Source organism: Numida meleagris, chromosome 9 (assembly GCF_002078875.1).
Source record: "Numida meleagris isolate 19003 breed g44 Domestic line chromosome 9, NumMel1.0, whole genome shotgun sequence".
NCBI lineage: Eukaryota > Metazoa > Chordata > Aves > Galliformes > Numididae > Numida > Numida meleagris.
In genome coordinates this window covers 14,352,992-14,366,473 of record NC_034417.1, presented here as the reverse complement: position 1 = coordinate 14,366,473, position 13,482 = coordinate 14,352,992, and the positions used below count along the sequence as shown (strand labels likewise).

Genomic DNA, 13,482 nt, shown 5'->3' with positions numbered 1-13,482 from the left:
TAAGTTTCCCTTCCATTTATATAGGGGGGAGAAGGAATAATTCTGCCCTTCTTGGGTGGAAGGTAGAAAATTATTTATACTCTGTAGACTTCAAAAAGGAAATCTTCGCCTATCGCTGAACGGCAGCTATTTCTAGGAAGAATCTGGCCAAAGAGACAGATGAAAATGCTCTGCACCTTTCCTCCAAAGGGAGGAAACAGGTGATGGGGCCATCCGTCGGTCACCACATCAAAGCAGCGCTGGACCCTTTGTCATGCCCATGAATAAGACTCATTTTGTCCTCCTCAAAGCAGACCCCGGGCAGAGGATGGCTGCATCAATTCCCCACCACTACTGTCAAGGGCTGCAGCAAAACCAATCAACTTGATGTCATCGACGGCTTTTGAGACATTGACTCGGGATCTCTGGAAGGCAAAGAGGACAATGCAACCTGGAAAGTCCTCCTTCCTTTCAGCCTGCCCTCACTTCCCCTCGCCTTGTTCTCCCTCTCCTCTTTATTAAGGCTCTTTTGTGGGCTTTCACCCATTCTCTCCAGTAGTGAAAAGTAGGAAGCAAGCGAATCTCCTCCTCCTTTTTTTATCATCCTTTTTCACAGTGCTGCTTGCAATGGAGCTCAGGGCTTTCAGGGTCCCCGACACGCCGCTTTGTTGCTGCCCCAGCATTGTGCTTCCCAGGGCAGTGCAGGTGCAGCGAGGTTTTGTCCGGGTGTTAAACATGGGCTAATTAGCAGGAGGGAGGGGAACGCAGATTGTGGCTGCTGCATTCCTTACACAGAGGCACTCAGGTTGCAAACCCGTAGCCCAGGGACCAGGGCACAAATCCCCATGGGTTGCTGGAAACAGAGGGAGAAGGCGATGGGAGCTGAGCATGGGGCAGCCCTTGGGGTCCTCCAACCTCACATTTCCAGAGCCAAAGAGTTTCTCCTTGTTCGCATCTCCTGTTTGTGAGCCCAGCCAGCTCAGAGCAAATCTGTGCCGACTTCACAACATCTCACGTTTACTTTGGACTCACTTTGCTCTGGTGTGAATGGCTGCATAAGGAGCAGGGGAGCAAAGACGTGCAAGTGAAGCAAGATAGGCCACACCAAATAGGGTAGGAGTTCCAGAAAATTGGTAGGTATTTTTGCATCTACGCTAAGTGTCAGTTTAGGCAAAACTTGCTAGATAACCGCGGTTCAGACAAAAAATCAGAAATCCCATATTGTGTTTCCTGCATCAAATGAAAGATAATTTCGCATAGACCGTGTCTGTGGGAGTTTTCCTCAAAGGGTTTCAGGCAACATAAAACGTTCCTGGCAGCGTTTTCAGCTGTGTGTCCCAGAGACACTTAGCTCCGTACTTAATTCAGGTTTAATAGGCTGCGATTATATTAAACAAATACCAGCTGAACTGATTATTTAATACACAGTTACACCTCTTTAACAGCCACGCAATTGACTGTTACACCTCAATAAATGTATGTTTCTCATCCATCGCCTGGCATTTTATTTCACATCCCATAATTTGCCTTTGCAAACCTCAGACCTCCAAAGCCCTGCTGGGGGTCAGCCCAGCCACAATCCACGATGGCAGTGGGAAGGCACAGAACAACTGCTCGTGGCTCGTGGCAGATAAATGTGTTTCCCTTCCCTTCTGCTTGCTTTCAGGGATGCAGGAGGATTCCCCGCATCCCATCAAAGCGCTCGGTGCCAGCGAAGCAGCTGCATCCTTCCACCCCAGCGCTGGCCTCTTCTCAGGAAGTCAGAGATCACTCTGCTCTCAACAGGCTGTAAAGAGTTTAAAGCTTTGAGAGGTTCTAGAAACGGATAATCCGGATTTGATGCTTGAAAATGCGGAGTCTTGTGCCCGTCGGTGCTTTCGGTTCACATTTTGGTGTTCCCCTCTCAGGGCCCTGCAGCTCCTCTGAAGCATCTTTACATGAGCACTGTCAGGCAGCAGGACGATCAGAAGACGTAAAAAGAAGTTGCTTCCAAAACCTGCAATCCCTTCGCAACCCAGCGATCTGAGTAACAAGCTGTTATTAGAAGCACATTTGTTGCCATCTGACAACTGCACAACAGATACATGCAGATTGGGCTCTGAGTTGTTTAAGCTAACGAATCGCTTACCGTCTCAGAAGGCAGCGTCAAAATGAAAATGATACATACCAGCCTTTAATTGCTTTCTGGTGTAACTACAAACAAAATGGGTTTTTAGGAGACGCATTTTACAGAGGCTTTTATCCGAGCAGCCACAGAAACTGTGAGCAGTGCCATCCCCATGTGCTAGAAACACCCAACTTCCATCCTCGGTCCAAAATTCCAAGGTGCACAGTAACTAATGGGCCTGATTTGTGTGTCACTGTAAGGCCACCAAGCCTGAAAATATAGATGTCATTGGAAAAAAGAAGAAAAGGAGCAGAGAGGAAGAAAAGGAGAAGAAGGGGTGCTTTTCTCACTCGTTAGTGCTGCCTGCCCTTTCAGAATGAAAGGCAAACCCCTCCACACTGCTGGCTGTGGGAGCTGCACTTGCCATTCACTGCAGCCCACTGAAGCTGGTAGTTATAAATGCTCGTAGTTATAAATGCTCAAGAGCTAATAAACACTTCTCAGGATTTAGCACTGTGGAGCCACATGGTAAGGAATAGACAATTCTTTGTCATCATCATACATAGCCCCTTCCTTAAAATGCTCTGACGCTGTTTCTCAGGCAATAAATCAGCCTTCTTTTGCCAACGTGCAAAAGCTCATCTATGTGCAATAAAAGCTATTTTTTCCCACATTCCATATCCGCGTGATGGCTTTATTTGCAACATGCGCATGCAAAAAGAAAATGCAAATCTTGCATTTCTGAGAAATAGTCATTTCTGTGAGCAAATATTCCTCAGAGCAAGCGGAGAAGTCTCGCCTCATCCAGCCAGCACAGTCCTTATTTGCTCTATATTTCCCTGACACTGTCACAGCTCTGCACCATTCCATCATATGGTAGAGGTATTAATTCACTATTTCCTGCATTATACAATCCCCACTTCCTTTCCAGTTTTCTCACTCTAATGATGCTGTAATAAAAAACAGAGGTAATAATGAAATTGGAAAATAGCGTAATTTCGAGCTGGCAAAGGGAGTTGCTGGAATGGAGTGCAGCTCTGGAAGCTGCTGTGCTTCTAGCTTATTAGATGAGGGTTTTGAACGGCTCAACAACCTGCCAAAGCAGCACTACTGGATCCCAAAAATAACAGACATGGGGCTGATGGTCAAAGCCAGGTAGAGAGAAGGATCCATGGGCCAAAGGCGATTAGATTCAATATTGACAGAGAAATCCCCTCAAATCAGGCTTTTAATGAGGTTAAGTGGAAACTGTTTTGTGCTCCAAACCAAAGAGGGCTTCAGGATGCTGGGTATTGCTTTTCTTCAGGAGAATCACTCCTGATTGCACGTGAATAAACAGGATCTGAATCAGGACACTAAAACGAAGTTTTAACAAGTAATTTGGAGGTAACATTTCAGCACACCTGGAGACACAACTTCCCCACATGTTCTGCCCCTCAGCTGATTTTCAACACTTCATTCATGCAACTAGGACAATTCGTTATACAGATGCGTTTTCCCAAAAGGAGCCCTCACAATGTGGTTAAAGATACTGATCATCTGGCTGGCTTCAGCTTCCAGAACTCCTAATACCAGGGGAAATAGCAATTCAAAAGCTGCGTGCTCTTGGGAAACGCAGCAATATCCTTCAAACATTTATTTATGGGCTGAGTTTGCCAATGGAGAAGTTCTTTAGGCAATCTGAAATGCAGTGAGTTGGTGCAAGCTGTGGGCAGGAGGTGTCTGAAAGCTGCAGAGATTGGTACTGTTATCAGGATGGCACTAAGAGCACAGAATTTGCCAACTGAAAGAAAACGTGGGTATCACCCATCCATCAGAACTCTTCAGCCACGTGAAGGAGATGGTTATTTGGATGCTCTTCCCAATAGAGCTGAAGAAATACCCTCCTGCTCCTACCACACAATGTGAAGGCAAGAAAGGAAAACACACATGATGGCTATGGTATGAGGGTTCTGACCCTCCCAGCCACCTCACCTTGGCTTTTCCATAGGCTGCAATCAAGCATGGAGGTGGTTTCCTTTGCTCAGGGTACGTGGGCAGAAAGAGGTGTGTGTCAACTGATGGTATCAAGTTGCATAATTAACTTTCAATTTGTATGCCCTCCCAGAGAGCGTCTAGTAGGGGGATAAAGTAGATCTGAAGATAAAACAATGGCTGTAGGGACTTACAGAACATATAGTCCTCTCCTTCATCTACAGCTCCTTCTACTCTGCAAGCACAGTGGCAGCCTGCAGTCATCTGTGTAGGACTGGCCTCTGGAAGCAGCATGTGCTGTTTCCTTCCTCTGCACTTATCCTTCACCCTCCCTGTGCATGGGGAAAGAGTCCTGCATCCTTGTGCGTGCAGCCACCACTTTGCACGGATACGCGTGCAACATTAAATTCAATCACAGCAGTAAATTATCTCCGTGCCATTGTCCTTTCAGCATCCCCGCCTGCTCACCAGAGCACTGGCTGCAAACAGGAGAAGGATCTGAATCTTCTCCATCCTGACATCCATTTGTTCCATGGCAGAAATTTTCAAGCTGGCTCTTTACTGGCCCTACAGCTGCCTTTATTTTTTTTATTTTTATTTATATATATATTTTTTTCTTTTACCAGCAGTGACCAACACAAAATTTGTTACTGAGAATTAAGTAGGCTTTGTGCACAAAGCCCACCTGGATTCCCCATTTTGCCATGATGGGATTTCCTGAATTTGAGATTCAACTTTTAGTGGCTAAGAGCCTTGTGCTGTTTTGGGTGGCAGGAATGCACCCGATCCCCACTTGCACACTGTATTAACTGGTCTGAAGCCCAGTAAAGACAGGGAAGCCAGCATGGAAAAAGCCCCAGACAGAGCCAGTGTTCATCCAGACTGATTGCAATGCAATGCCTGTTCATATCAAGGCTTTGTGGGTAAAGAAGACACAAAGTGGAGATGAGCTCTACAGGAGGACAAACAGCCCTAGGACAACACTTGGATGCAAAGACCAAAACCAGGATTTAACAGGGACAGCCAGGAGGTCAGCCTGGATCGTATAACCACAGCCAATACTCAGCATTGCTGTTCAAATCTAGAAACTGTGGGAAACCCTTAGAAACTTCTCCCCGGGGTATCTCCTCTAGTTACCTAGAAACCCAGACTGGGTTTTACGAGCACAAAGTATGTTGGGAGGCATGCTTGCCTCATCTGCTTTCAAAAAGGAGCTATTCTCCCCTTTTCCCCACACCCAGCCGTTTCATTAGCTGAGAACTATTTATGGGCTTTAACCCTCCCTCCTCTCTTCTTTGCAGCCCGGATTTCCAAGCCTCAAGAACATCCTGGCCCCTTTCACTTCCAGCTTTATGGCTTCACCCAGAAGTAATCTGCACAAGCTTCTGGTCCCTATGGGACTTTCTGTGCATAAGAAACCATTTAGGAGCCTAACATCACTGCAGGCTGTCCTGAGCCCTCTGAGAAGCCTACCTGCGAGCTGGCATTCCCTGGGGCTGACTGGCTGTGGGGATAGGGAAACCCCACCAAATTCCCTGGAATTAAATCTAGGCCACAGTTGAAGCTGGGGAGTCTTTCAGTTGATTGTCCTCGCCTTTTGTCTGCGACCTTGCTGAGCTTTCTTCACTGTGTGTCTGCAAGCAGGGCTTTCACATTGTGTTCATCATTTACAGGTTGCAGGAGTGATTTCCCCACATCCTTCACAAAGCAAAGAGGGCTCAGCGGCACAGAGAGTGGCAAGTGTATCAGCCTTTCACTTTTGAAGGCTTTGGCTCAACGTGAATCCGATGGGCTCTGAGCAGCACACCCAGGGGCTGCTTCCCCATCACACCACACCCAGTCCCAGCAAACCCCACAAGGCACCTGCTCAGGGGTTCCACTTCCAGGGGATGGGCACAGGACTCATGGCTGCACATTGCCACATCTCTTGTGACAGTGCCCAGGCAAGTGGCACTCGAGGCCGCTTGGTGTGAAGATGAAGGCAGGGTAGGTAATGATTCCCCATTTATCTGCTTCCACTCGGGTTGAATGGTCTTTCTTCTCCAGCTTAAAATTTACTGATCTTTTCCTCTCTTTGTCATTTTGCTTCTCTCTGTGACAGATGATGCAGCTAGAGCTGCAGGAAAAAAAGAAAAAGATAGTTTAACAACACTGCAGAATAGACAGGATCATCACTTTAGTTCAGCAGGGGCTCTGCTCTGCGTGGAGCTGAGCTGCTAGGGGATTTATTTCTTTAATTACACTGGAAGGAAGCACGAAGAATTGATTCTGGAGAGAACCCAGGACCCCAGAATCATCTCAAGCTCTCCAGACTGTTCCTGGAGATAAGGCAGAGCTTGGCACTCAGATATATATTTTTTAAAGAGGAGAAGTTTTGACTGTTCTTCCTTATGTTTAACCGTAACCACCAGCTGTTCCTGCAGCAGTCTTCCAGGAAGAGCATCAGGGACAAAAACACAGCTTTAAAGATGAAACCATAGCAGTTCATGAAAGTTTAGGATGTGTCTGCCAACAGGAGAGCGGAGTTTTAAAACTTATCTAAAACGCGGTCTACTTCGGGATCTGAAGTAAATGTAAATGGTTTGCATGTATAAAGCAGAAATGTTCTGGCTTGGTTAGAAGCAGAGGTGGGATCCCTGGGAGCTCTCAAAGAGGATGTCTCCCTCCAGGGACAGCAGACCCACCAGCACTTCTGAATTTCCACAGAGTGGCTTGGGTTGGAAGAGACCTTAAAGCCCACCCAGCTCCAACCCCCTGCTATGGGCTGGTTGCCCCCCACCAGCTCAGGCTGCCCAGGGCCTCACCCAACCTGCCCTTCAGCACCTCCAGGGATGGGGTTGTTGGATAAGGACGACCCTGATCCAACCAGCATCACCGGGAGGTCTGTGGTTTGGAGGCTCTCGAACCCACTTACCCTGGCCATGAAGACATCCACTGTGGCTGAACAAGGAGTGAGTTGTCCCCACAGTGCTCATCGCTGCTGTTTTCCAAGGAGGCAGAGACCACCAGGGCTGTCAAGCAGACAGGATCTGCTATTTTCCCTTTAGGTATTTTTTTCCCCCCCTTCATGGAGTTAAAAAACAAATAGACAGCCCTTTGCACCTGGTGAGGAACGGCTGTTTGTTTAGACAGCCAAATGAAGTCATCGCTGAGAAACGATGCCCTCACACACCCTTTAATACTCACTTGCCAGAAACCATAATGGAGTGAAATGACCCATTGCCATCCACAGCTGTCTGATACGAGCAGGAATGCTTCTGCCGCGGCTCCATCTCTTCTAACCATACAAAAGAAAACTGTCCTTATCGCTGTCATTTCACACACACACACACACACACACACACACAAAAAGATGAAGGGAAGGTGGAAATTTTTGCCTAATTTCCCTTGCAGTCTGCCCTGAAAACCTCGTACTGAAGGCCACAGCACCAGAATGGCACTGACGCCCAATGGAGCTGCCCTGAAGGAGCTCCATGCTGCAACACCATTCTGCTCCTCAAGACAAAGGGAAAACAAAGCATTTTTAATTGGTGTTTTTAAAACAACGGCTTCTAATATCCAGACCATTAACTTGGCTACGAGGCTCTCACAGCAAAACTTGTTACGCACTATGTGCTTTGAGTCATTAAAACATATTAAACAGGATTAATTGTGATGCCTTGCTATTATACTATTTGGAGACTTGCCACAAGCCCACTTCCACCCAACCTGTATTACACTGCAAACCTTAGAGGCATTTTAAACGTCTCGTACAAAATTCATGAAGGTGACAAGGAACCTGCCTACATTTCCAACATCTGAGGGGCTGGGGAACCCGCCCCAAACCCAGCTCAGCCCCACCAACCAAGCCCCCACTTGAGCCCAGATGATTACCACGCTCTATATGTGCCTTCCTCCTAATGAATATAGGCTTACGGACACCTCATGCATTATTTACCAAGGTGTGCTTATTATGATTGCAATGATTTAAGGCAGTTTGTTACAGGCACAGCTCTGAGTGACTGCGATCGATGGAAGAAACAAGAACAAGCCAATCTGCATGGAACAACAGTGCTGGCCCCTGGGGGCTGTGTTTCCCTTATTAACCCTTCTCAAACTGGCAGAAAATGAGGAGAGCATTTCTTTGACAGATGCAGATTACAAGATGGAGGTGTCCTCCCCACTTCTGCCTGGGGATGTCCTTTCCCTTCTGCCTTATGCAGCTCCTGCAGTGGTTTTCGGGGCTAGGATCCCTCCTGCTGGCACAGCACTCCTTGTGGCATTTAATGCATACAGTGGATGTGCCGACAGTCTGCTCATAAGCATGTGTCATCTTCCAGGCCCCACACAGAGAGCTTCTCTCTCTCCTCCCAAGTGCAGATTTAGACACAGAATAGCTTCAGCTGCTCACTGTGGAGATCCCAGGTTCAGTAGAAGGACGATGAAGGAAGAATCATAGAATATCCCGAGTTGGAAGGGGTCCATAAGGTAGCAGATACGAGGCAGCTGCTGCAGACAAGTAGCAGGACACTGATCCCTGCTGCATGGGAACGAGGAGGAGGAAGGGAGAAGGATGCAGAGCGGCTTGTCACCTCCTAGGTTAACAGACTGAGAGGCCCCAGCTCTTCCCACCTGCTGCCTCCTAACACATGGAATTACAGTTCAGCATTTGCTCCGCGTGCACCGAGAGCCAGAGCAGATCTCAGAACCATGCAGCATGACACGCTGATGTTGCTGTAATGTCCAACCAGAATAGTGTGAGATCTCAAATGCCAGGAAGTGACAGCTCTGACCCCTTGTTCTTGTAGCCCAAGGAGGGCTGTGAAGGCGAAAGGTGAGCACTGCTCTAGATTTACCCCAGAACTTGCCACACAAGGTGAGTCCAGAGATGCACTGGGGACACAACTGACCTCAAGCTCAATACCTTTGCACGGGAGCTTCAGACGGGACCCGGCACACAGGAAACATATTCATTACTTCAAAGGGGAAGCAAACAGGATGTCTGGACAAAGCACCAAATAAAAGGCTAATGACACAAATGGATATTTAATACAATGACTTCCTCTGATTATCCTATAAGGAAACACTTCAAATGCTGTCCATTTTGAACATCCTGCATCACTGCAATATGCTTCAGAGGCTTGGAGGGAATTTTCCATGCTGTACACTGGCAAGGTGGGCTCTGCCCTTACCTGTAGAGAGGGGAAGGGTACCGGGATGCTCTACCATGCAGCAGGACCCTTCCTCCCCATCATTGCTTTCTTCCCTCCTGCCTCATCCCCAAAGCAGCGGGAGCTGAGGGTGGGATCAGCACTGGGATCCCAGCACATGGGTGAAACCCTTATCAGCCTCTCCAGGCCTGCCCCACAGGGTGTTCTGTGCTGGGAGGGGTCACTCAACAAACAGTTTAGCCAAAATCCCTGTTTAGATTAAGGCAAGACAGGATTTTATTAGCACAGCACTTGTTCCACACGCTGCTGTCGATCTCTCTGGAAAAAAGACAACTGAAGCCTTTCACTTTACAGCAAGAAGGGAGGGAAGAAAGGAGTCAAGAACAAAATAGTTATTAAAAATATATATATATATAAATTGTTTCCAGAGTCACGGTGACCTGATGATTGCTTTGGGTTAAACTAAATCCAACCCAACATAATTGGCAAGGAGGCCAAAGAGAGCAATGTGTACAAGAACTAAGGTTAGGTCCTTTGTTACTGGAGAGAGAAGCCTGAGAACTCTCAGCAAATGACTTTGTAGTTCTCTTTGATGCTACAGAAATCAAGTGACAATTGAGATCCATATGGTTACTGAATTGCAAAATCACAATACCATTAGGAACACAAAGCTGAATGATTGAGGGAAGTTCCTTTCTAGTTTAAACTTACAGGTTTTTCTAGCAGATATTTCACTCCAGTGCCTAGCCAGCACTTTGTTTAAAGAAGGTCTTTGTTAATGTTTTGATTAAGTTAATAAACATTATTAGGCAAACCTGCCTCTACCTTGCAAAGGAAGACCTCCTTGCAAAAATCAGAAGCGAAAGTTTTACAGTCCTAGAAATTCTCAGGCAAAGAAATAAGTAGGAGAAAAATGATGCAAATTCTCTCAGCCTACGCAGCCTCTAACCATTTCAATGAACTTAAACATATAAATAAAATAAAGACTAATTAACAAATTCAATTGCAGGCTATTTTTAAGATGCTTTCTTTCCCTTAAAGGAAAGCTGTGGTCTGGGATGAAGAGAAGCATTTTCTAGCACCTTTTGAAATCTGACTTTCAGCAACTTAAGCGCTGCTTGTTGGGATTATTCCAGCAACATTTATATATAAATAAAATCCTCTTCTTCCTTTCTTAGCAGCATCCCTGGGACAAAACTTGTTTTCCTAATGCAATAAAGATAACTTTGACCAGTAAAGCCATCACTGATAGCAATTAAATTTGGGTGTCTTTGGGCACAGTGCAAATTATTGTTATTACTGTATCAGAGATGCAACAGCAGTTTTCTACCCATCACGAGTTGTGCCTAAGCTCAGGGGAAAGGACTCATTCAATCCCATCATTGCTGCACAGCTGCTTTAGGAAAGAAGCCAGTTAATGTTCCATTCTGGGCCAAGAAAAATCATTTTTAGGGATGAGATAAGACAGAATTTGATCCTATGTTTACAGCTCCCATCGCAACCAAGGCCAAGCCAACAGACCTGTGGGAAAGCCTTGTTGCCTCACAGAGCATAGGTGTCACCAAGAAGACAGCCTGCCCCAAAGAACTGATGTTCTTCCCCAACACCTTCCCTAGAGCAATGCAAGAGATTAACTGGCCTCATTATTTGACAGCTCAGAACTCCCCGTTGATTCCCACATATTAAGAAATTACAGTTAGTTACAATCAGTTTTACAGGGGGACAAAACTGCTGACAGCAAACTCAGCAGCCAGAGGGGAGGCCCATAGTCCTGTTACCTGCTCAAGCACATCAACAGCAATAGAAAAACTGAGCTGCAAAACAAAAGACCACCTTCATTGAGATTCAGGGTCATCTTCTCCTACAAAAGCTCCAGCTTCTATCGCCTCCTCCAGCCAGAGAAATCAACTCTCCTTCCTTCCCTGACGAGCCATTTCAGTAGGCTGATGCTCATTAGCATCCACCTCCAGCTGCAAACAGCTCAGCAGCAGAGGAGGTTAAGTGTCACTGGAGCTGAGCGGCAAGATTGGACCTGCCCTTCTCCAGCTGCATCCGTTGTGCTCTTGGGGCTGGGCCAGGCTCAAGACAGAGGATCTGACGGGGTGGAAAAGGAAATTCTGTGCATTCCTCATCCGTAGCCTACATGCCAAGTGAAATGCAGTGATGAGCAGCCAGAGCAGAGCGCTCATCTGAGCCTTCGTTCAAGCCGTACAAATTGCAATGGGCTTGAAGCAAAGTTATTGAGTTGGGTCCAGGGAAGCCAGGCCACCAGGGCTGGTGAAATCCTTTGCCCTCCAGTGCTAGTGCAACAAGTGAAACGTTAGGAGGGGCATAAATCCTGGGTATGCCCTCCCAAGCCTGAATTCTGGCTTAGGAAAAACACCTGCCCCGAAATGTTCTGAGCATGTGAATTTAATTTTCTTTGACCTTTTCATCTCTCCTTAGCCAGGCACAAAAATATTCTCCTCAGAAAAATTCCTGCCTGGAAATGATGGCCCTTTTTTCCCCAAGGCCTTTGAAAAAGAACAAGTAGCTTGTCTTTCAGCAGTCTGCTGCTGCAAACAAGCAGTGCGTTAGCTGGCTGTTCAGACCTTGTTCTGCAGTGGGGAATTCTCCATGCTTGCACCAGCTGTATCCTAGCACAACCGTAACGAAATCAAAACACTAGAGTAGGAAAACCTGACAGAAATGCAACATGACTTTGTTAATCAACATTTGAAAAATTCAGCTTTAGGCTCCCCGCTCGCTCCTACCAGTGCATTACGAACTGTGTATGTGGAAGTTTCCCAAAAGCAGAGTCACAGCTGATAACCCCAGTGTCCCCAGAAATGCCAGTGTAGGCAGCATCCCATCGCAGACGCATCATCACCATTGTCATCCTCATTCCATCCATGGCTGGTGACTTGCATTGGACTTCAGCTGTGGTCCAGCACAGCCAGATTTGACCACAGGCGCTTCTGGCAAATTTACTTCTGATTCAGCAACAAGGCAGGGATGAGAGACCTGGTGTTTGAAAACTCACCAGCTTAGCTCAGACCCCTAGGGAACGGGATATGACTGGGAGACAGAGCCAACAGCAAATGTGGAACATGCTGCTCAAAAGAGTCCTGGGGGAAGCTGGTCGAGCTGTGTCGGCATCATCCACACCGTGCTTTCTTCACAATGTTTCTGCCATTGCTACCACTGATTTCTCTCCACCGCTTGTAAAATAGCCCGTCTTTGTCTATCTGTTTCCTGAGAGGGTTTGTGGCCCTGCCATTTGCACCGTTCAGTGTGGGACCCGCTTCAAGCCACGCAGCAGGTGAATAACCCGGGTGACCTGGTGGTCACTTCTGATTGCTGCTGAAGTGTCCCATCTGCTCAGGGAAGGTGCAAGCCTCAGTTGGGCTGGGGCATCAGCCCTGTAGGAAAAATGGGCCACAGGCCGGTGAGATATTTCAGCATGAAGGTGGCAGTGGAGATGTCACACAGGGACACGTGCCCACCAAAAGGCCTTGCTGACAACTGTATCGGATGCCAGTGTCCCTGTGCTTCATATATTCATGCAGCCTAACTGGCTTTTGGTGTTTGAACTCACCTGCCCCAGTACTTCATTTCAGCCGGATGCGATTCCCTCAGCATCCTTCCTTAACCATCCCTTAATGCAGTCTCCTACAATGTTGGTCTCCGCGCAGTGCTGAGAGCAAACAAACACACCACTTTTAAAACAGTTTTGCAAACAGGACTACAATAGCGTGGACCGAACCCAAAGTCCTTTTAGGGTTTATCCAGCCCCGTGTCCTGTGCTCCTGTTCCTTTGACCTTGCGTTTCTGACACGAACACATACCACACATTTTTCAAAAAGCAACCAGCAAAATGGGATATTTCACTGCATTTGATCCTCCCTGGGAGAGATGAGAAGAGAAACTCTTAATGCACACTAATCCCATCACCAGGGCACTGATGAAAGATATTTGGGATCAGAGCACCTGCAAGGGATAGGAAAACCTACAGACCTCTCAAGGTTCCCACCCCAGCAGCGGCTGCCTGTCAGAGGTTGGTGAAGCAATTCTCAAGTATAATTTTTCCACCATAAATGAGTCCATAGCAAGGCTCTCTTGCGGCGACATAGCAAGCAGCACTGTGGTTCTGCACCATTGCACATCTGTGTCGTGCAGGTCACATCAGGCAGGGCAGCAGCCCGGTGCTCTGGGTGATGGTCAGTAAGTGCACACTGCTCTGCACGTGTCGGGTCAGATCCTCTCCTCAGCAGAATCCCTTATGTCTCAGAA

General features: G+C 47.2%; 1 long non-coding RNA gene across 3 annotated transcripts; it reads right to left on the bottom strand.

The window, feature by feature from the left end:
* LOC110403969 lies at positions 1,880-11,637 on the bottom strand. Of its 3 annotated transcripts, XR_002441969.1 has the most exons (4): positions 11,044-11,637; positions 7,247-7,337; positions 6,975-7,071; positions 1,880-6,176 (listed from the first exon to the last, which is right to left on the bottom strand). It is a non-coding gene; the product is annotated as an uncharacterized LOC110403969 (long non-coding RNA). The 3 variants fall into 3 exon arrangements; XR_002441968.1 differs by having other exon boundaries at positions 6,975-7,337; positions 10,989-11,637; XR_002441967.1 differs by having other exon boundaries at positions 6,975-7,337.